Source organism: Mytilus trossulus, chromosome 4 (assembly GCF_036588685.1).
Source record: "Mytilus trossulus isolate FHL-02 chromosome 4, PNRI_Mtr1.1.1.hap1, whole genome shotgun sequence".
NCBI lineage: Eukaryota > Metazoa > Mollusca > Bivalvia > Mytilida > Mytilidae > Mytilus > Mytilus trossulus.
In genome coordinates this window covers 76,665,617-76,688,967 of record NC_086376.1, presented here as the reverse complement: position 1 = coordinate 76,688,967, position 23,351 = coordinate 76,665,617, and the positions used below count along the sequence as shown (strand labels likewise).

Here is a 23,351-nt window from a genome sequence, read left to right as displayed (position 1 = left end):
CAATCTTAGGGGAGGGAGGATATGTTTTTTTCTAAGAGTTTTTGATGAGACGAGGCTGTTTTAATCATAATGCAGGAAGACAATTCAGTTGTAAATCTTTTTCATTGAAATTATCTGATTTAATATTTATCAAATTCTCGAACATAGCATTATATAAACTACATTTTGACAAAGAATGAAATAATTTAGTATGTTTTTGTTATTAAATACCCAAATACTATGATATGGTATGGATTTTTCTCATTGTTGAAGGCTGTATGGTTGCCAATAATTGCTAACATTCACTTAATTTGGACTTTTTCATTGACAATCCTATCGTAATCTTGTATGGAATTTTGATATTTTAATGCTATCATCAATGCCTAAAGGAAAGACCTATGTCTGACCTTCAGCTGGAAGGACAAAAAGATATTCATCATATGCTCATGTCTATATCAAATTGATTGCCCGCTTTGTCAACTGATGACTTTGTAAATTTAAGCTGTACTTTATGTCTCAATCGTGACAAGTAAACTATATAATTATTCCTGAAAGAAATGTTGTCATGTGTTTATTTTCAAACATTGTCTGCAAAAACCAACATTCCCATGAGCCTCTGTTGATCTAACAGCAATATTACTAGTGAATGACTTTGCATGTTTGTGGTTTAAAACTGCATGAATAAAGAATTACTAGGTACTACCCAGGGAATCTATATTACACAATGTGCGGTAACAATAAGCAATAGCAAACAAGTCATAGTCAATATTGAGTGAAATAATCATAGCATTCAAATAAGTAATGTCAAAAACAAGGCAAAAACTCATACCACAGAGTATAGTGATTAAATATTCATTCTGGATTCACTGGACGTAAGTAGATATATTGATTTTTATAACAATAACATCATAACATCAAATCTCACTGATTCAACAAGAAAAATGTAAATATTAATAGTAATTCTACATATTGATCACATTTTAGCCATAACATCAATAATCTAACATATCTAACTGTCTAACAAAAACAATACACGTACAAAAAAAGAGCTTACTTGTTACTGAATTTAGAAAAAAATATTTGTTTACATTCCTTTTATTAATAAAAGCATCTTCTCACTGATTACTAGTTTCTTTTAAAACTTTAAACTTTTAACCTTTGGGTTCAGAGAACTCAATAAAACATGTTACAGTACATCAAAGTACATAATAAAAACAACTGTCTTTATGTGTTCTATCAAATAACTGATCTATAACCACAATATGCAATAACTATTTACTCAGAACAACAGAAACAAGTGTCTTCATATAGTAAGTGCTTCCATAGCTCTAGTCTCATGGTAATTGGAAAGTTAAGTGTATGTTTCCAAGACCAGTCACACTAAGGACCGTGATGGACTATAAAATTCATACCGGACCAGTCAATAAAGACCAAGTGAAAATTTCTTGGATCGCATTTAAGTAATTGTTTGAGAGTGGACATTTCTTATAAGATATTAATCATCAATTTGATGGTAAAGTCTCTACTGAAAGAAAATTAATCATTTCTGGACAATTGAGACAAATACTTTGTCAGGAAGACTTATAATATACATATCTATATTTGATAGCAAATTTAATGGAACAATAAAGGACAGATAGTTATAACTTTAATAAGTTCAACTATCTAAGTACTGTTACAATGAAAATAACAAGTAAAACATTTGTGGACTTTTCTGGATGACCTCCATTAGGAACGTTTAACCCAAAAATTTGACAGCCAAGCATGTATAAATAGGAAGAAACATTAGGAGCAAGATGACCTAAAAACAAAAGCAAGATTCCTCTAAAATCAATTTTGCCTGAGGGAGTTGGAACCTCAGTTTTCTTAGTAATTTTTCAATTTATCAACAGGAATTTTTATAACAATATATTATAAATAATGTCTTATTGCGCACCCTATTGAACCTTTCCATAGATTCACCTGCAAGTTACCTGTCCATTTAAACTTTTGGCAGTTCTATTGTCCCATCTAACAAATACAACAGGTATTATTCTCTGTATAGTTTATTCACCAGGACCTTTAAATTTCTTCTAAGAGAAATCTATCACTCATTGATTAATCTACCTGAGTAAAAAGTTTATCTGCTAAACTGATAGAAATTACGTTTCACATAAAAAAAAATGCCTGTGATTTCGTGTTTATTAAACATTTATTATATTTTTTTCAATCTGTTCAAAATAGATAACAATTTAACCATAAAAAGTTTGTTTTAAAAAAAAACAGGATTGTTCGTATGAAAATTTTCATCTTTTAGTTTATGTTTAGTATAAGAATACTTTTCAGAAGGCCTTCTTCATATATAAAAATCACCATTTCATTGCATTTTTAGGTTTTTTTTATCAATTTTTTTTTGGAAATAGGAAAAATGTTTGAATCAGTGTTTACATTCAAGTTTGAATATATAACATTCAAACTCATATACAGTTTTAATAGATCAACATGTTATTTCCATCAATTAAGCAGATAAACTTTTTACTCAGGTATATTAATCAATGAGTGATAGATTTCAGTTAGAAGAAATTTAAAGGTCTGAGTGAATAAACTATACAGAGAACAATACCTGTTGTATTTGTTAGATGGGACAATAGAACTGCCAAAAGTTTAAATGGACAGGTAACTTGCAGGTGAATCTATGGAAAGGTTCAATAGGGTGCGCAATAATTGGAATCCTTATTTCTCTTTTTTTAATTATATGTTCAGTTTTTGCATTTTTAATAATACAGATCCAAAAATTACCACTGATGAAAATTCAATTAATCAAATGAGAAAAAGAATGTTTATACCATTTTTATGAATTTAATATAGTAGCATATCATAGACAATGAATATTTTTACCAATTGATAGCATATCATCATGATAAAGCAAAAAAAGTGTCATTACAAACAAATTATAACATCAATGTATTGTTGCTATTACAGATAAATTACAAGGTCATCAATACCAGAGTACTGTTGTCTTTCAAATCAAACTACAAGGTCACTTCTGTCAATGTATTCAGGTCTTTGCTCAGAAATATTTGAGCAGGGGTTATTTTTACTTGTTTCATATCAAATGAGTAAAAAAATTAGCCATATGCAAATTGTTTCAACAAACTAAATTATCAAAATGAAGTATTGGTTATGTGTGAATGAAACCCTCAGGATATAAGTTAATGCATTGAAATAAAAAATAAAACAACCCTAAAATATCAGGAAAACTAAACAATTGGCAATTTTATTGTTAATTGTTAAAATAAGAAGATATTTTTCACATACAATGTTAATAAATTTTAACATACCTTGCTTTTATAGTTGAATATTACGGCAGTGGCCAAAAAAATATCATTTATGCTTCTTCGAATGCTATCATAAAATATATATTCTTACCCCTGTTTGAAGCCTTTAGAAAATCCTAAAAGATCAATTTAAATCTAAGAATTTAAATATTCCAAATGAAAGCTCATAGTGTCATTCTTTTCTTTAAAAGGTAATTTTGTATTGAAAAGTATGATTGAAAATTTTATTTAAATAAGGTCTTTATAACCTATTTATTTTCTTGTTTTGATTAAAAATTATACTTTAAAAGGTACAGTAAATGATTAAAATTGACTTTAATTTGTGTTTATTACACAACCCAGTAATTGTCCCCCAAAAAATTAACCTCAGTTGAAATTTCATCTAGTGTGAGTTGAAGTATACTGTGGATTCATCATTTTTTTAATTGGATAACAATTTTTCATGGAATTTGTGGAATCACAAATTTTCCACATGCTTGTATGCAGACTTTTGCAGAACCACAAAATTTAATGTCCACAAAAGTGTAAGTTTTGTTCAATCCATGAAAATTGGTACCCATGAAAATAAATGAATCAACAGTAAATCTAAAAGTAGGAGCAATTAGTTTTTGCAACATGATGGAAATATTTAACACTTAAGAACTGTTGGTGACCTTCTGCTGTTGTCTTCTCTATGGTTGGGTTGTTGTCTCTTTGACACATTCCCCATTTCCATTCTCAATTTTATTTTCATTGTAGCTAAATAAATGATACAACAACCAAAATATAACCAATAAAGAATAATGTTCTGCAAGTCTCAACTGAATATCTATTACATATGTCATTGGGAGCTTAACTTGCCTTCCCAGACGGTATTCCAACATGGCAAAGTAAGCCATTGCTCTACTAACTGTGCTCAAGGAGTTCTCTAATAGGGAAGGGGAATTACCATTACCTTTGATATATTTCAAAGTTATGGCTTATGCTTATATTATTTATCAGAAGTTATTATACTTATCTTATTATTCTAACAAATCTGTTTCATAAACAAATACTTAACAGATATTTAAATGTTGTAAGTGTTAAACAAAAAGTTGTTGATATTACTTATATAATTTGATAATAAAAACAATACTTATATCTCAATTTTAAAACTTTAAAGTCAATATAAATCATTACAAAATAAATGTCAAATATAGATATACTCCAAAATAAATGCATTATAAACAAAGCCCTTGATAGCTTGTTGTTCAGTATGAGCAAAGGCTTGGTGTTAAAGACAGTACCTTGGCCTATAATGGTTAACTTTTATAAATTGTGTCTTTGATCATTGACACTTGTACCACATCTTCATATATCAATTAGAAAATTATGAAAATTCAACCACTGCAAATAAATGTCCAGAAAAGAATAAACTAAAAAAAATACTGAAAAATATTAATTGTTTCATGGCAAGAACATATATATATATATATATATTGACATACTGTTCCTAGGTTGACAGTTAATGTAAAACCACAATAAAACTATAAGCAGTTGCAGACAGCAATAATTTGACTCAAAGCTGATGAACATTGAATCTGAAGCTACAATCAACATAAGAAACCATTACAAATTAAATGACACATTATATTCTTTTCTCGCTTCTTCAAAAAATTACATTTGTTACATTCATAAGGCTTTATTGATTAAAATGTCAATATCCTATCTAAAAAGTTTGCATTGCAATCGTTATTACATGTAATATAATATTAAGGAAAATATAATATATATTTTGTCTTTCCAGTCAACAATAACACCCTTAGATATTTCTTACCTGACAATTGCCTGACAACTGAATGTACTGCAATGTACTTCAGAGCAAAAATCAAATGACAGCATGTTATATACAGAGGAGTTTGTGGTATGCAAATCAGAGTTATAAAGATGATGACATTTTGTGGGTTCTATATATATCGCTCATAAATGCCTAGACGATAAAACCAACTAGCATAGTAAATTTCCCCCATGGTGTCTTCTCTCCCTTTTTAACTTGCGGTTTTCTATTTCCATTGAAACTAATTTAAAAGTTATGACCTATTGATCACATGGTAAAAAGGACGTAGGTTAATTTTTCTATGTTTGGAATTCCCTAAAGACTCAATAGTCAATACTAATATAATTTGTTCCTGATGAATATTTTCCTCCTAACTCACATATACATTACCATTACAAGTCTTGTTACATGTGGGTTCTTTATAATTAGCATGGCAAACAGCTGTCGACATAGTGTAACTGAGAATTATACAATGAAACTGATTCAAACATTTCAATTACAATAAATATTACAATCAAATATGGATCTTACATCTGAAAAAAGAAGCTGTTTACATGTGATCCATTGATTCAAATATAGAGGTGAAAAAAACAGATATAATCTACAAACACAGCTTAGAAATTTCTTTGTGACAAATGTCCTTCTACGAATCAGCTTATAATTATTACAAGCCCTTTATCAAGTAATAAATGACTCTTGTGAGGAGCTTAAATTTGTTTTTAAGCTATCAATTAATTACTCAGTGTCAATCTTAAAATCAATCTTGCTTAAAAGTTTCATCCCTACAAATAAAACTGATGAAATAAATAGAAAAATACACCGAGAAAATGTTTGAATGAAATGTGATCATATTGACCTAATTTTTGAAGGTGTATTATAACTCTTTTAAGGTATGATTTTAGTTTTAATATTCCCTCATAAGAGTTCCAACTTCAAGAAAACTAATTATATCCAAGTCCATCATCAAAAATACGAATAAATTTTAGCTTTTTCCTTAAACTTTGTGTTGCATAATAGTGACAGCCTATAACTTGTTTGTCATGTGCATTGGGAATTTAGGATCTCATTATCTGTCATGTGTGTTGGGAATTTAGGATAATGAGTTCCAGCTCGATAGTGTTTGCTGCTTCCTTGCTAATGACATGACATTTAGGAGTATGAGAAGACAGTATGGTTAGCTCAGATTCAAATAATGTGTCTAACTATGACCTTTAGAGCTAGCCCATTTAAAAACAGTGTAATGAGTCAGTCTAGTCCAAAATAAGGGAGGGCTGTTCATATCCATATACCTTTCACACAATTTTCTCTTATACATGTTTAAAATGAAGAAGAAACCATCCTGTTCCAGTCCCAAGCAAAGAACCTTGTTACTTGTAATCTTTAGCTACATGATATTGTTTTTGTCCTTGGAATTCATTACCGGTATGTTAATTGCTTCAACATTGAACAACTTTTCTAGGCACAGCATAGCATTGGATTGAAAATACCATAAAGATACAAGACGGAATGTCAGTGTTGATAGGTTGCTGTCTTATTAGTTTTTACCCCACATTGCTCTCTTTCATACCTATGCTGTCTTTTGGGTATTTTTGTATTGTTGGGCAGACTTCAGCTTAGTGAGTGCTGTCTATATACATGTCAGTTGACCTCCAGATGTTAAGCTGGTAATAACTATAGAAGTGCCAATCAATTTGTTTTGCTGTCTCATTAAAATATATATTTCTTTTTATTCCATGATGATGAATTATACAAATGACTATACAGTATGGGCTTTGCTCATTGTCAAAGGCCATACAGTGACCTATAGTTGTTAATTTCTGTGTTAGTTTGGTCTCTTGTGGAGAGTTGTCTCATTGGCAATCATACCACATTTTCTTTTTTTAATGTTATAAAATATATTACAATTGTAAACAAAAATACAAAAAAATTATGTATACAACAACTTACAAAAAAAACCATGTACCATACACAATGTTTTTTTTAAAAATTAATAAATCAATGAACTAAATCTTTAATGTTGTTTCTATGAAATGTAGATTCTGATTTTGAAAATGATCCTGTCTTTTTGAATAATATTCATCACAGAGAAACCAATATTTCAACTGAATTAGAAACCTGGCAGTTTGATAACATTTGAAAAACAAAGACACTTTACAAATATACTACGAAATGCTTGTCAATAATTCAATGAATACAAATACAAAAGATACTTATTATATAACACCAAGTCTGTAAAACCATATTCCTGAGGGTAATAGTTCCTTACCAAGATTATTCATAATAAATACCACAAGAAATGAGGATATAATCTGTCAGACCTGAGTGACAGAACCTATGAATAAATGTATAATCCAGTTATAATTATACACAATTCTAAAAGATAAAATTTGCAAATTATATTTATTCAAATAAAATTCACAGACAAACAATATAGTTTTTTACACAAACTCAACTTCCTGTTTGGATATCTTTTTCCCAAGGCTAGTGGTCTGAACTATTTGTCAACATACTTGATTCAATGTTTTGTGAAATTTGCAATTTTACTGAATTTCTGGCCATTTCATGGTAGCATATAACCCATGAATATGACTTATTCTGGACCAAAATCGACAATGTTTTTCATACACTCCACATCTAATTTTAATAAAGGTTACTGAAATGTTGAAAAACCTTTGACTCTTTGTTCAATTTACTCCAAATTGTGTTTTCTCCTTTTCAACTTATATAAACAATCAGTTAAACACCATCAACAATTCAAATTAAATTTCAGAAAAGTGAATTAATGTTGATGATTTTCACATGATTAAGTTCCTAAAGACATCATCCTCGTATGATTAGTCTCAGAAGCCTTGATAAACTATCAATTAAGCAATATATTTGCTAACCTGACCTTGACAGAAATGCTGAAGAAAACAAGCTGAAAACTTGGCTTTTCTATGGTTTTTATAAAGTCATTACCCTATAATCTGCTGTGTAGCTCATGCTTAACAACCAAAAAGACCAAAAAGTCTTCTAGGAAACTGGTATCTTAATAAAAGGTGTACTTTGATGCATCTATTTATTTTGTTTTTTTCATTTGATGAAAAAAGGTTCCTAAAAACTGTCAAGTTAAATGAAGATTTTGAATGATGAAATTATGAATCTTCAAAGGGTCATGGTCATACCATACATTGCCATACTGTTCATCTTGGATTTAACCTCATCAAATATATATATATATATATATTAAAAGTTAAATACACAAAAAGAGTTTTAAAAGCAGCATTGTCTAGCGCTTTCATCCATCTTTGGACTTTTCAAGACTATGAACGTCGTTATGAACGTCGTTATGGGGAACACATTAGTATTATGACGTAACGTCATTGTTCGTAAAATATTAGTAGTATGACGCAACGTTATTGTTCATGTAACTACTAAGCATTAAGCTTGGCGTCAAACACTTTTATAAATTTTCTTTCTAGTTCTTTACCGTATTCTTCTGTTGGTTCTGTACATTTGAAGTACGGGAAAAATTTGAATTTTCCTCCCGCACAAATGTCTAAATGTTCGCTCAACGGAATTTGTGACTACTCATGATCTGTCATTACCAAATGCCTTCAAGTTTATAAAATCGAATTTCCCGATTTTACATCAAAGTGAAACAATGAAAAATTTGGTAACAGAAGAATCGATCATTTATAGTAGAAGACAACGGAAAAATTTGAAACGCCAACTTACAAAAGCGCGATTTGATATAGTTAAGAAGATATCATCCGTACAAATTTGTGGCGATTCACGCTGTGGAGTATGTTCCAGAGACAATTATATTTACTTAGAAATCGGCAGTACGAAATATTTCAAAAACGGTAAGAAATTTACAGTAAACGCAAATATGACTTGCAAATCAGAAAATTTAATCTATTGTATAACATGTGTCAACTGTAAAGAAAACTACATCGGTCAAACAGGAAATAGTGTGTGTGAACAGGTCAGGATCCATAAACAGCAAATACGGCAACCCGAGTACAGACAAATTCCGTTGAGTGAACATTTAGACATTTGTGCAGGAGGAAAATTCAAATTTTTCCCGTTCTTCAAATGTACAGAACCAACAGAAGAATACCGTAAAGAACTAGAAAGAAAATTTATATAAGTGTTTGACGCCAAGCTTAATGCTTAGTAGTTACATGAACGTTGCGTCATACTACTAATATTTTACGAACAATGACGTTACGTCATAATACTAATGTGTTCCCCATAACGACGTTCATAGTCTTGAAAAGTCCAAAGATGGATGAAAGCGCTAGACAATGCTGCTTTTAAAACTCTTTTTGTGTATTTAACTTTTAATATATAATTCTGTACACCGCTTGAAAAGAAACTTTTTTTTGTATATATATATATATATATATATGGAAGTTTTTAATGACCTTGACTAGCTATACAGCCCTTTCACGGTTGGTCATCAATTACAAATTGTAACTACCAGTGCCTATTTATGGAGAGGAAATCATTCATATGTTTTGCAATTATCTTGAAATTGGTCTAGTCATTCAAAGTTCTAAAAGCTATTTCAAAAATTGTTAGACATTGTAATTAGTTTTGCAAACAGCATGGATAAGGTGACTTTGTCTGACATTTAAAGTATATGCTTCAGCAGTTTTTGTTTCCAAATAATCTTTTAACAAAGCTCTTGATAAAATTTAAATAAGCTTGACTCATTGCAAGAAAATATGTATACATGTGATTGGCATCTGATGTCACAGTCATCCTTTTATCATATGTATCTCTTCTCATAAAATTCAAAGGGGAAAATATGTTAAAAAAAAGAAGAAATTAGAGGAACTTTGATTGGGGGTCTACCTCAATAAGACAGTAACTTTATGTACAATAATACAAAAAAATCATTAGAATACAACATAACGATTTCAAAAGTAGCAACCCACAGCATACCTATACCAAGTGGCAAGAACTAAGTTGGCAATGTAAAGTCAACGAACAATTACCCCTCTACAAATAAAGCGTACTTATATATGTGTTGTGTATAAGACTTCCAGATTTATACATTTTCCTGAACATTTCCTGTTCACAATGCTTCATATTATGTCACCAATTATGAACTAATGGTTCAACTGATTTGTCCTTGAGTAAACTTGTTCAGCTCATTCAGAAAAGAAAACTTGATATTAGTGTAAATGTATTATGCTATATAGAAACTTTTGGTACAAGTTACTTTTTTAACATGAAAATTTATTGCACATACCACAATATATATACATGCATCTTCAATTTAAAGTGGAAATGAAAAAAAAAGTATACATATTTGAATCAATGTACCTCGACATGTATGCATAAAATAGCGAAAAGTGAAAAGGTCCAGATAACTACACTCGTTTTCTATTAAATTATAATATGTGCTATAGAAAACACTAATTTACAATCCTACTTGTTTTACATTCTTAATACATGTAATACAAACATATTATTACAGTGAACATCTTGTATAGAAACCTTCTTCATTTTTAAAAAGAGTACACAAAAGTATCATGTGCAACTTTTTAAAAATATTTACCGTCCTCTTCATTTCATTTAGTTTGCTACATGATATCTTTAATAATAACACAGTTTATATACAACATTCGATTAGATTTATATGCAAATTTCCCAGAATAAAATTGACATAATTCAAGCTGAAAATAATATGCCATTTCTATTCTATTACAAAAATTTCCCTTTCCTAATAAATATTATTCAACCATACATAATACAATCTAGCAGAAAATATTGGCAATCTAGAATGTTAAAGCTGATTTACAACAAATGGCATAGTCAAAGAGAAGATATCAGAACAAATTTTCTACTATAATAACTTCACCACAACGACAAAATCAGTTCAATATTCTACAGATAAAATGTTCAGTCAAGAAAATTAATCTAAATTGACACTTACGTATCGGCAAAAATAAGGTGTAATCTGAGACTCAAACTACGCTGTTAATCCACACGTTATTTGATTTCGGTAAAATGCAATACTTATAAATAAATCCAATATCTCCAAGATGACATATCTGAATTACTGACAGTTTGGAGAACATTGATTCTGTACTGCGTTGTTTTGTTTGCAGAGTAGTCAAGCATGGTTTTAATAGCAATGATTTCACATGACAATAATATTGATGTATCCAAAGTTGGATGCCTCAGTAATTGAACGTCAATATTTTTTAATCAGAACTGTCCAGAAATATGGGAAAACCCTGCTGTTTACACAGTTCAATTTCAATACTGACTCTCACTATCCACGGAGACAGTCAGAATAGCACAATTTCCTTAACGTAAAAAACGTGTAAAACCGCACGGTAAATTAGCCTGAGTTTTCCATTCACTATACAGACTACGTCTATATAAGGATTATATGCCACTGATCACAAACTTGATATATTCATTCTAGTTAAAAATAATCAATAACTAACAATTCTACAATTGCAATGAATTTGTGAATAATTAACGCCCTATATTCCAGACACATGATCAGCAGTTAAACAATTAATAATTCAAAACACTAATCAATATATTTCTATAAAGCAATCAATCCATTTGAAGCACATTCAAGTATACAGTCCAATTATGGTAAACAGATTAGATTTTCTTAGTTCTAAAAATAAACCAACCACTAGTTAGCACAAATAAAAAGACAAGTCCACCAAAATACTTTCTTTTCCTTCCTGATTTTTTCTTACTTAGAAAAAATTCTTTGAAAAAAAATTCAATGACCATATAAAACAAAATTGATTGATGGCTACTTCATGTTCAGCAGCAAGTATTACATGCATGTTCTGGAAAATGAGAAAAGTAAATTTGGCAGTAAAATTGGTTAAACCCAACCTCATTGTGGACCTTTTTGCTAAAGTATCAGTTGTTTGTTTGTGATGTGGTCTATGCACTACCATAAAAATTTTAGATTTCCAAAAAAAGCCATTTAATCAAAAATATATTATAAAATCTAACTGAATATTAATTTTAATCATATTTTGCAATATTTCAAATGAAAACAGTAATGAAAAGAATTAATGATTCAATAAAGAGATGTAAATTGAAAAAAAAAAAATGTTTAAAAAAAAAAAATTAATGACTTGCAAAAAAACCTAAGAGACATATAAAAGAATACTAGGAATTTAACCTTGAGTGTTAATGAAGGATAATGCATTCCTCCTTCATGTGGAGCACCCTACTGAGCTATTAATTGGTCAAATAAGACAATGAACTGGCAGGTGTGGTTTGTGACAAACACTCAATGTTTATTTGTAGGTGCTGGTCCGAGACCACAATTGTCGTCCCTTGATTTTCGTTGTTCACGAATATAGTCCCTAGTGTTAACAGTGGGTTACTTGCCATTAAATTTTTATACCCCTTCCAAATTTATTTCTTCATGTTTAATGCCTCAAATTGTAAGTATGGGAGTGAAATTACACTGTAAAAAAATTTGGGTCCAGAATTTTAAAGGAAAGTAGTGATTTGGTCCAGGTGAAAAAGGTTGAAAAATAGCACTTCGGAAGCTGTCAAAAGATTTCAAGACGCCCTAAAGATAAAATTGACCATATTTTGAGTTAGAGACGATGAAGTTTTCTGTAATTTTGATATAATTTGTCCCAAAAGTAGTACAACACACTGTAAAAGTTTCACTGAGAAAGCGCAGATGGGATTTTTTAAATTTTCATTTATGTTCTAAAAGAAATGCACTACGAATTAATTGTGTTCTCGGACCTGCTTATTTTCATTTCCTTTTCCACATATTCTGTATACATTTGGTATTTTATTGTGATGCTATTCAAGCATTAAACACTTTTAATAAAATATCTATATACATTTTTTCTACAAATTACAATACAAATTTTCAATCATAATTCTTATGTTAATTTTGCTTAAAACAATTTTTTTTTTTAAATGAAATAAAAGCTAAACTAACTTAAAAAGGTAAATAAGTCTTACTGAACTTGATTAAGTAAAAAGGCAAAAATCCATCATGGCTTTCTAATGTTTTTTTTCTCAAAAAATCATGGATATTATCATAAATTTGTGATATTCTACATTTCTAATTCCTGACATGACAAATTTCTATTAATCAGAGTGAAAATTAACAACAGAATCTGTACTGAAAGAGCCCTCAATGTTAAAGAAAATATTCTGTGATAATGTATCAGACAATAATGAACTAGTTCTTGACATCAAACCTTTAGTCGCACTTGCCAAAATCCAATGCAATGGAAAATCACTTTATTTTGCAATTCTTAATCTTGAATTCAATGTCAGACCTTTAATTTTGAGCAAGTGCTCATAAATCACTACAAGTTAAAGAAATGAAAATTTTAAGCTTGATGTTGGCAGCACTTCTTCCTCTGATTAAACCACACAGATGAGGGTTGATATAAACAAATAACAGACAGTTAGAGGAAAGGGAACTAAAGAAAATCTATCATCAACTGACAACCTTATGGAAAAAGATAGATTCTAGATGTTTTTAAAAATAATATTTGCAAAAAATTATGCATGGATATATACACATATATTTTTAATAAAAGGATCAATTTTATAAACGTTCCAATTGTTTAGCTGCATCTCCCAGAGACAAAAGTAACATAAAATGATTTGGCAATAAATGTAGGGTCCTTTTGGGTTATGATCTTTTTTTTATAACTTTCATAAATTTGTTTATGATAATGTTTATCTGTGATTAATTGATTGATTGGTGTTTAATGATACTTTCAGCATAGTTGGCTATTTCATCATTGTCAGTTTAAATAAGTGGAAAAAGCCAGACAGTAGAATGTTTTACATTCATGTTTATCATCTTTTATGATCATATGTAAATGTTTTATGATCATGTTTATAAATGTTTTATGATCATGCTAATTATGATTTATGAACATATGTAAATGTTCTATGATCATGTGTGTGTAAATGTTCTATATTTATAAATCTAAATGTTATATGATTATGTTTGTAAAGTTTCATAATCATGTAGTAAATTTTCTATGGTCAGGTTTATAAATGTTTTATGATCATATTTATAAATGTTTCATGATCATGTTTATAAATATTGTATTATCATGTTTATAAATGTTTTATGATCATGTTTATAAATGTTTTATGATCATGTTTATAAATGTTTTATGATCATGTTTATAAATGTTTTATGATCATGTTTATAATTGTTTAATGATCATGTTTATAAATGTTTTATGATCATGTTTATAATTGTTTAATGATCATGTTTATAAATGTTTTATGATCATGTTTATAATTGTTTCATGATCATGTTTATAAATATTGTATAATCATGTTTATAAATGTTTTATGATCATGTTTATAAATGTTTTATGATCATGTTTATAAATGTTCTATGATCATATTTATAAATGTTCTATGTTCATGTTTATAAATGTTTCATGATCATGTTTATAAATGTTATATGATCATGTTTATAAATGTTATATGATCATGTTTATAAATGTTTCATGATCATGTTTATAAATGTTTCATGATCATGTTTATAAATGTTCTATGATCATATTTATAAATATTCTATGATCATGTTTATAAATGTTCTACAATCATGTTTACAAATGTTATATGATCATGTTTATAAATGTTTTATGATCATGTTTGTAAATGTTATATGATCATGTTCGTAAATGTGTTATATGATCATGTTTATAAATGTTATATGATCATGTTTATAAATGTTCTATGATCATGTTTATAAATGTTCAATGATCATGTTATGTTGTACAATTATATTTATAAATGTTTCATGGATCATGTTTATAAATGTTTTGTGATCATGTTTATAAAATTAATCTTATATGATGATGTTTATAAATGTTCTATGATGATGTTTGTAAATGTTATATGATCATGTTTATAAATGTTATATGATCATGTTTGTAAATGTTATATGCTCATGTTGATAAATGTTTCATGATTATGTTTATAAATGTTCTATGATCATGTTTATAAATGTTCTATTATCATGTTTATAAATGTTCAATGATCATGTTATGTTGTACAATTATATTTATAAATGTTTCATGGATCATGTTTATACAATTAATGTTCTATGATCATGTTTATAAATGTTCTTTGCTCATATTTATAAATGTTCTATGATCATCTTGTAAATGTTATATAATCATGTTTATAAATGTTATATGATCATGTTTGTAAATGTTATATGATCATGTTTATAAATGTTCTATGATCATGTTTATAAATGTTTCATGATCATGTTTATAAATGTTCTATGATCAGGGTTTATAAATGTTCTATGAACATATTTATAAATGTTTGATGATCATGTTTATAAATGATTCATGATCATGTTTATAAATGTTTTATGATCATGTTTATTAATGTTCTCTCATGTTTATAAATGTTCTCTAATCATGTTTATAAATGTTCTATGATCATGTTCATTAATGTTCTCTCATGTTTATAAATGTTCTATAATCATGTTTATAAATGTTCTATGATCATGTTTATAAATGTTCTATGATCAGGGTTTATAAATGTTCTATGAACATATTTATAAATGTTTGATGATCATGTTTATAAATGATTCATGATCATGTTTATAAATGTTTTATGATCATGTTTATTAATGTTCTCTCATGTTTATATATGTTTTCTAATCATGTTTATAATTGTTCTATGATCATGTTCATTAATGTTCTCTCATGTTTATAAATGTTCTATTATCATGTTTATAAATGTTCTATGATCATGTTTATAAATGTTCTATGATCATGTTATGCTTCATGATCATGTTTATTAATGTTCTATCATGTTTACAAATGTTCTATCATTATGTTTTAAATGTTCTATGGTCATGTTTATAAATGTTTTATGATCATGTTCATATATGTTTTATGATCATGTTTATTAATGCTTTATGATCATGTTTATAAATGTTTCATGATCTTGTTAATAAATGTTTTATGATCATGCTAATTTATGTTTTATGATGTTTATAAATGTTCTATGATCATGTTTATAAATGTTTCATGATCATGTTTATAAATGTTTTATGATCATGTTTATAAATGTTTTATGATCATGCTTATAAATGTTTCATGATCATGTTTATAAATGTTTAATGATTATGCTCATCAATGTTTTATGATCATGTTTATAAATACTTAATGATCATGTTTATAAATTTTTTATAATGATGTTATAAATGTTTCATGATCATGTAATAAATGTTTTATGATCATGTTAATAAATGTTTCATGATCATGTTTATAAATCTTTTATGATCCTGTTTAATAATGTTTTATCATGTTTATAAATGTTTTATGATCATGTTTATAAATGTTTCATGATCATGTTTATAAATCTTTTATGATCATGTTTAATAATGTTCTATCATGTTTATAAATCATTTATGATCATATTTATAAATGTTCTATAATCATAAAAATATATATGTTCTATGATCATGTTTATAAATGTTCTTTGATCATGTTATGTTTCTTGATCATGTTTATTAATGTTCTACCATGTTTATAAATGTTCTATGATCATGTTTATCAATGTTCTATGATCATGTTTATAAATGTTCTATGATCATATTTATAAATATTTTATGATCATGTTTATAAATGTTTTATGATCATGTTTATAAAATTAATTTTCTATGAACATGTTTATAAATGTTCTATGATCATGTTTATCAATGTTCTATGATCATATTTATAATTATTATACTTCACGTTAAAATGCCATATTTTGATTGGCTAAGACGAGGGTGTCAATTTACTCTATCACATGGCTGAGCGGGTGACAATTTTTTTTAATGTTACCCTCTCGTCTAGACCAATCAGAAATCGATAATTCAAAGAACAATGAATTGAATTTACGTCAAGGAATTCAATACAATGCTTAAGTTGTACGTTTTGGCTCAGATTTTATTATCGACTGTTAAAATAAATAAAATAAAACATCTTGCTTGACTTTTGTTGTTTTTTTCTAATGCCCGTAACGTTATGAACGTGACGTCATAGAAAATACTTTTAGAATAAAAGTAATCTGTAAAAGCCAATAATGATAGGACATTCAGTATAATAAATTAAATAACACATAGCTGAGAGTGTGATAGAGCAGATTGGAACCCCTCGAAAAGGCATTGTCAACCTTGGCTTCGCCGCGGTTGACAATGTTTTCTCGGGTAACCAATCTGTTCTATCCCCTCTTAGCTATGTGTTATTTATATAATGTTTTATGATCATGTTTATAAATGTTTTATGATCATGTTTATAAAATTAATGTACTATGATCATGTTTATAAATGTTCTGATCATGTTTATAAATGTGCTATGATCATGTTTATAAATGTTCTATGACAATATTTTCAAACCATGCATGTTTATGTTTCAAAGTTTTCAAATTAAAAAAATCATTGAGTAATTGGTGTTATAAATCATATCTTGATGCTCTTATAATTTCAAAGGTCAAAGTATTGACATTGTAAAAAGTTCAAAATTTTATCATCATAAAAGTGAACATCTAACTGAACTTAAGCTCTAAATGGAAATAAATGAATGATTTAACATAAATGTAATAAGATTGTGTAAGTTATTGTATTAAATAGATTTTGCTTTATATGCAAATAAAAATATTATGAAAATATTCAGTCAAGTCATTGGGGATCAGACAAAATAAGCCTCAGACTTCATGGCAATTAAAATAATTAACACAAGACTACCGCACCAAACATCAGTAATAAAAAATATATGTACAATAAACCATACACCGGTTATCCAACTTGTTTAAGGTGGTCAACTCTCTTAATTAATAAAAAAAATTCAGGTGCTAAAACCATGAATACAAAAAATTACCTCTTTCAAATCTAAGATAAATGTCTTCTAAGCAGATATTTTCTCCTTTACACAAATTATTTCAGTTTTCAGATATTCAAGCAGCTGAAATATAATACAAAATGACATGAAAAAGGGTTAACACATAAATGATTTTGGTAATTATCATCTGAAATTAGGATATAAAATAAAAATATAACTTTACATATACAAACTAAATAAAGGATATTAAAACTTGCTATCAACCCAATTTGCATTGCGGAAAATGCATTTGACCCCCAATTTGCACTCAAGAAAAAAAAACAAGTGGAAGAGATTCTAAATTAGTCAGGTTCCACTGAAATTACTTTTAAATGTCAATAAAGTACAGCTCTGTTTTCTAACAATAGAAAACAATAAATGTCACAAATAACAAAACACAAATTAACAAAATCTAAATGTACAGCTCACTGATTGAAATGTCTAAATCGATTCTGTAATTTGAAACTAAATAAATATAAACTAACAAGAATAGATTTAGGGAATATAAAAAACTCATAAAACAATGGTTTGTGATATAATGGGCTTTCCAGACCATTGTCTTTGATTTTTACTTGACAATTATTGAAATACCAAGATGATTTACTTATCTAAATCAAGATATAAATAAACTTGAATTTAAATAGAAAATAAAACACAAACTTTATTTTATACACCCAACTGATCATTCAGTAGAAGTTTGGTTAAATTTGGTTGAGTAGTTTTAGAGGAGAAGATTTTTAAAGTTAGCAAATATGATGAACAAATTGTGAAAAATTGTCATTAAAGGACAATAACCCCTTAAGGGGTCAATTGACAATTTTGGTCATATTAACTTATTTGTAGATCTTACTTTGCTGATCATTTTTGCTGTTTACAGTTTATCTTTATCTATAATAATATTCAAGATAATGACCAAAAACTGCAAAATTTCCTTAAAATTACCAATTAAGTGACAGCAATCCAACAATGGGTTGTTTGATTCATCTGAAAATTTCAGGGCTGATAGATCTTGACCTAATGAACATTTTTATTCCCATGTCAGATTTGCTCTAAATGCTTTCGTTTTTGAGATATAAGCCAAAAACTGCATTTGACCCCTATGTTCTATTTTTAGTAACGGCGGCCATGTTTTTTGGAGGATAAAAAATCGAAGCACAAACTTTGTGCAAGATAATCTAAGGAACAATCATGCTAAGTTTCATCCAAATCCATTCAGTAGTTTCAGAGGAGAAGATGTTTGAAAAATTGTTAACGACGACAGCGACGACGGACGCGAAGTGATGAGAAAAGCTCACATTTCCTTTTAGGAAAGGTGAGCTAAAGAAGATTTGGTTTGATTGCCAAATAGATAACTCTCCACAAGAGACCAAACTGACACAGAAATTAACCATTATAGGTCACCGTACAGCCTTCAACAATGAGCAAAGCTTTTATAAAAAATCTTAAGTATGAATTTGGCACTCAACGTAGAAAAGAAAGTAATAAATGGTAGTTTTTTCCTCATACAATAATTCAGTGAAACATGCTTCGACAAGCTGTTATTGTATGTCCAACATTTCAATTCTTTAGAGAAAAGTTGACACCAACATAACCGAACTGTATAAATATTAATCTACATAGTTATAGTATTAATAGACGATTCATGAAGGTTTTACAAATTATTAATGTTGAAAAAATTAATCCCAGACTGTTTGTAAATGTTTATTGCAAAAATGTAAGTCCATCTACCAGTAAAATTCTCACAAATGAAAAAAATGTATTTTCATTATTTTGCTTCAGACATTATCTCTTAACCATAATAAAGCTTCTACAAATGTTTCATATAATTCTATGAAGGTTTGACAAAGTAAACGATATCTTACAAAATTTTAACAGCAGACTGTATCTACATGTTACATTTATAGCAAAAATATAGTATACCCAAGTCCTTTTATCATTGAAATATTAAATTTTATATATTTTGTTTTCATTGGATACTGTCTTTTGATAATAAAAATTCCTGTCTTTTGTGACAGAGTTGTTGATGACTGAAAGACATCAAACCATACACTGTCTTGAAATGTTAACAGTCCAAATATTAGAAAAATGTTATGACGAAAAATATGAAAAAAATAAAATAAAAAAAATATTCAAAATAATTCTCTGGATATTTTATTATGGTCAACACAATTTCATGAAGGTTTGACATAGTTATTGATGTAAACAAAGCTTTAAACATGTACCAATCTTTAACTTTAAAGCCGTCAGTGACAGATAGTTACAGCATACAATGTACAAACTTTGAAATTTGAAACTTGACAAAATTACCATTCTGATTCAAAATCATGTCAATATTAACTGTGCATATTGGTATTAATGGGAATATCATTTTTTTTTCAATCCAAAAGCAACATTTTTTTTGGATCAAATTAGGACTTGGCCCAACTTACCCCATTATGAAATCACAGTTCTAGAATCCATGGTCACTGATTGTGTGAATACTTAATATTTAAAACATAAAAGTATAATTTAAACGTTTTTTTCTTTTTTCCAAAATCTATGTAAAATCTGACTTACCATCCAACCATAAGAGTATAACTGCTTCTAAAGTCTTAGTTAATTACAGCGTATCAATGAAAATCGGATCAAATGAATGCATAATGAAATTTTACAAGCAAACTACGACAGCATCCTTTTATGTAACAATCAGTGTTCATTTCAAAGGGATATAAAACCTTTTCTTGATGGGAAATCTATAATTGTCTTTTGATCTCAACACAGGTAATTGGTAGATCTTGTAAGATCTGTCAACCTCAATAAACTGATGACATTCGTGTTTTTATGGAAATTACAAAGATATTTGTACACCGTTGAATATTATTCTGCCATAAAAATGCTTCTAATTTCATATTCCCGCTATAAGATGCCATTGGCATAAAAGTAATTCAATTATCCCTGATTACTCTGATGAATATGTATCTAAGTTGTAATCTAGTTTTTATTGGTATTGAATAACTACTGTTTCAATGTAAATTTTATAATAAGATAACTTAATTATAGATTTGTTAGACATGGTTTAGAGGTATGAAATGTTATCCAAAAAGGAGGATTTACTTGTGCAAACATTCAAAATATGTAAAAATGCAAACACAACACTAACCTAGCTTGCATATAGCAATCATTAAACACAATGACCAAAAGAATTAGTTTTGCTCAAGGATTATAAGATTATTATATGCATAAAGTACCACCCACCTCCCCCCTCCAAAAAAAAAAAGGTAAACATGTACAATTATTATAACAATGATATTATTATTTGGTAAACAGGAATGTAATTGCTATGGATGTGAAATAGAAATACACAAAATGTAGAATGCTAATATCTTTCACTTGATTAATAAATACTCTTAGATCTGTACTGTCTTTAGTGTGGTTGTTAGTTGTTTTTTGTGCTTTGTATCGTACTGATGAGTTTATAGTTTGTTCTTATGTTGTGCTGTTACACTACTGTGGTAGGGGAGGGGATAGTTGGAGCCCAGGCTAACATGTTTAACCCTGCTACATCCTGTCTTTTCCTGTCCCAAGTCTCAGGAGCCTCTAATTAAGTGGTTGTTGTTTGTTGCTATATATCATATTTAATTTTCATTGATTGATTTTTACATTAATCAGGCAATTAGTTTTCTCTTATGAATTGATATTACATCTATGTTGGAGAGTTTTCTCTCTGTACAATTTTAATTTATAAATGTTGATACCAAATTTTATTTGGAACAGGGGAATACAAAATTGTTCCTATGGAAAAGTTTAAAAAAAAATGGTATTGCATTTATTATCATAATTCATAATACAAATGGGCTTTATAATTGCTAACATCCATTTCATTTGAACTTTGATGGATAGTTGTCTCAGTGGCAATCATACCACAAAGTCTCCTTATTTATATATTTACCACATACAAATTTTGATCACAGACTGATGCAATATGTAGCTCTTAAACAAACACAAGAATTTCCAATATTTACATAGCAATCGTAGCTTTCATGATTACAATCTATCCAACCATTACTACAATGACTTAGGTATAAAATCTAGAAACAGTTCTATAAATTTACACCTTTGGAAAGACTATCACACTTTATAACTTTGCTTGGTTGTTAAACTGTCTGGAACACACAAAAACTTTGTATATTGTTCGATTGCATTTACAGGATGATGGAGACCCAATACTGGAATTTTTAGAAGATTGTGAAATGATTGCATTTGATCGTTTATAAACCAATATTTCAAGTATAATTTGTTTCACAGAAAATTGACAATATGCAAGACACAATCAATATAGTTCTGAAATATTTTATTCCCATTGATTTTATGGGAAAACTAATCTGACAATTCAATGCTTATGAGAAAAAAGCTTGAACTTTATCCCCTTCCATTGACAGGAATGTGGTGTGCCAAGGACTGTATGGAATGTTGGAAATAAGATTATTTTGTAAAAAGCTTTCTGATGTAAACAGACTACTTATTGTAATGGCATATGTTTGTATGGGAGGAGGGTCACAACAATTACATAAAATATAATAAAGATTATACATACAACATTGAGAATAACAAGCCTTGATGGATATATAATGTAACATTGAAAATTCATTAACATATACAATTCTTTAACATCTATAATAGATGTAAAAGAATTGCATAGACTTTAGATGAAAAGTGCTGATTATTAAGTTTGATTATTCTGTTTCAAAATTGACTTTGCATAATAATTTTTCTTGATAACCAAAAGAAACAAGAGGCTCATTACAGTTCATTACACTAATCACAGATGCTGTTAATTCAGTATTAAATACGTGCAAATCTTTGACAACATACAATTAAGATTAAGTGTTGTTATTCCTGTTACAATAGCATTACAGTAGTATTACTGTCAAGCATACAGTTTGTGTTATGATTATGGTGATTTTCATCCTACCATAAGAATAACATGTTCTAATTTAAAGTTGGCTTTTAATTAATACGATTCTTGTTTTATGCAACATTACCATAAAGGTAGAATTGTTGATAGTTCTAAAACAATTTTCAATTATATTCATCTGTTTCTAGCAAGCACATGAACTGACTTTGCTACAATAATTCACAGAAGACCTGTCTGTACATAAAAATATCAAATCATTTAACACTTTTAGGCTCTGATGCCACCATATCTAGAACATGTTTAGGAATTTGTCTGTGGGTTGCTGTCTAGTTGCTGTATATTGATCATCTATTTCATTAAAGAAAAATGTGTCATGGCTATGCATGTCAATTTCCCCATTAGATATTTGTCTCATTGGCAATTACGCCATATTTTCTTTTTAATTAAATCTATACCAACCATTACTTTATAAGTTAAATAAAAATCTTTTTTAT

General features: G+C 28.3%; 1 protein-coding gene across 10 annotated transcripts in view; it reads right to left on the bottom strand.

The window, feature by feature from the left end:
* LOC134715993 (complexin-like) overlaps positions 1-23,351 on the bottom strand; it is a 100,523-nt gene that overhangs the window by 32,105 nt on the left and 45,067 nt on the right. For 4 of the 10 annotated variants that reach the window (XM_063578632.1, XM_063578631.1, XM_063578637.1 and 1 more), the window contains one exon: positions 17,964-18,047. The exons of 3 other annotated variants lie outside the window; for them this stretch is intronic. The gene's annotated coding sequence lies outside the window, so the exon portion shown is untranslated. Of the gene's footprint in view, positions 1-5,091; positions 5,110-11,020; positions 11,498-17,963; positions 18,048-23,351 lie in introns of those variants that run through there. 3 more of the 10 variants (XM_063578634.1, XM_063578639.1, XM_063578636.1) reach the window with 3 other exon arrangements.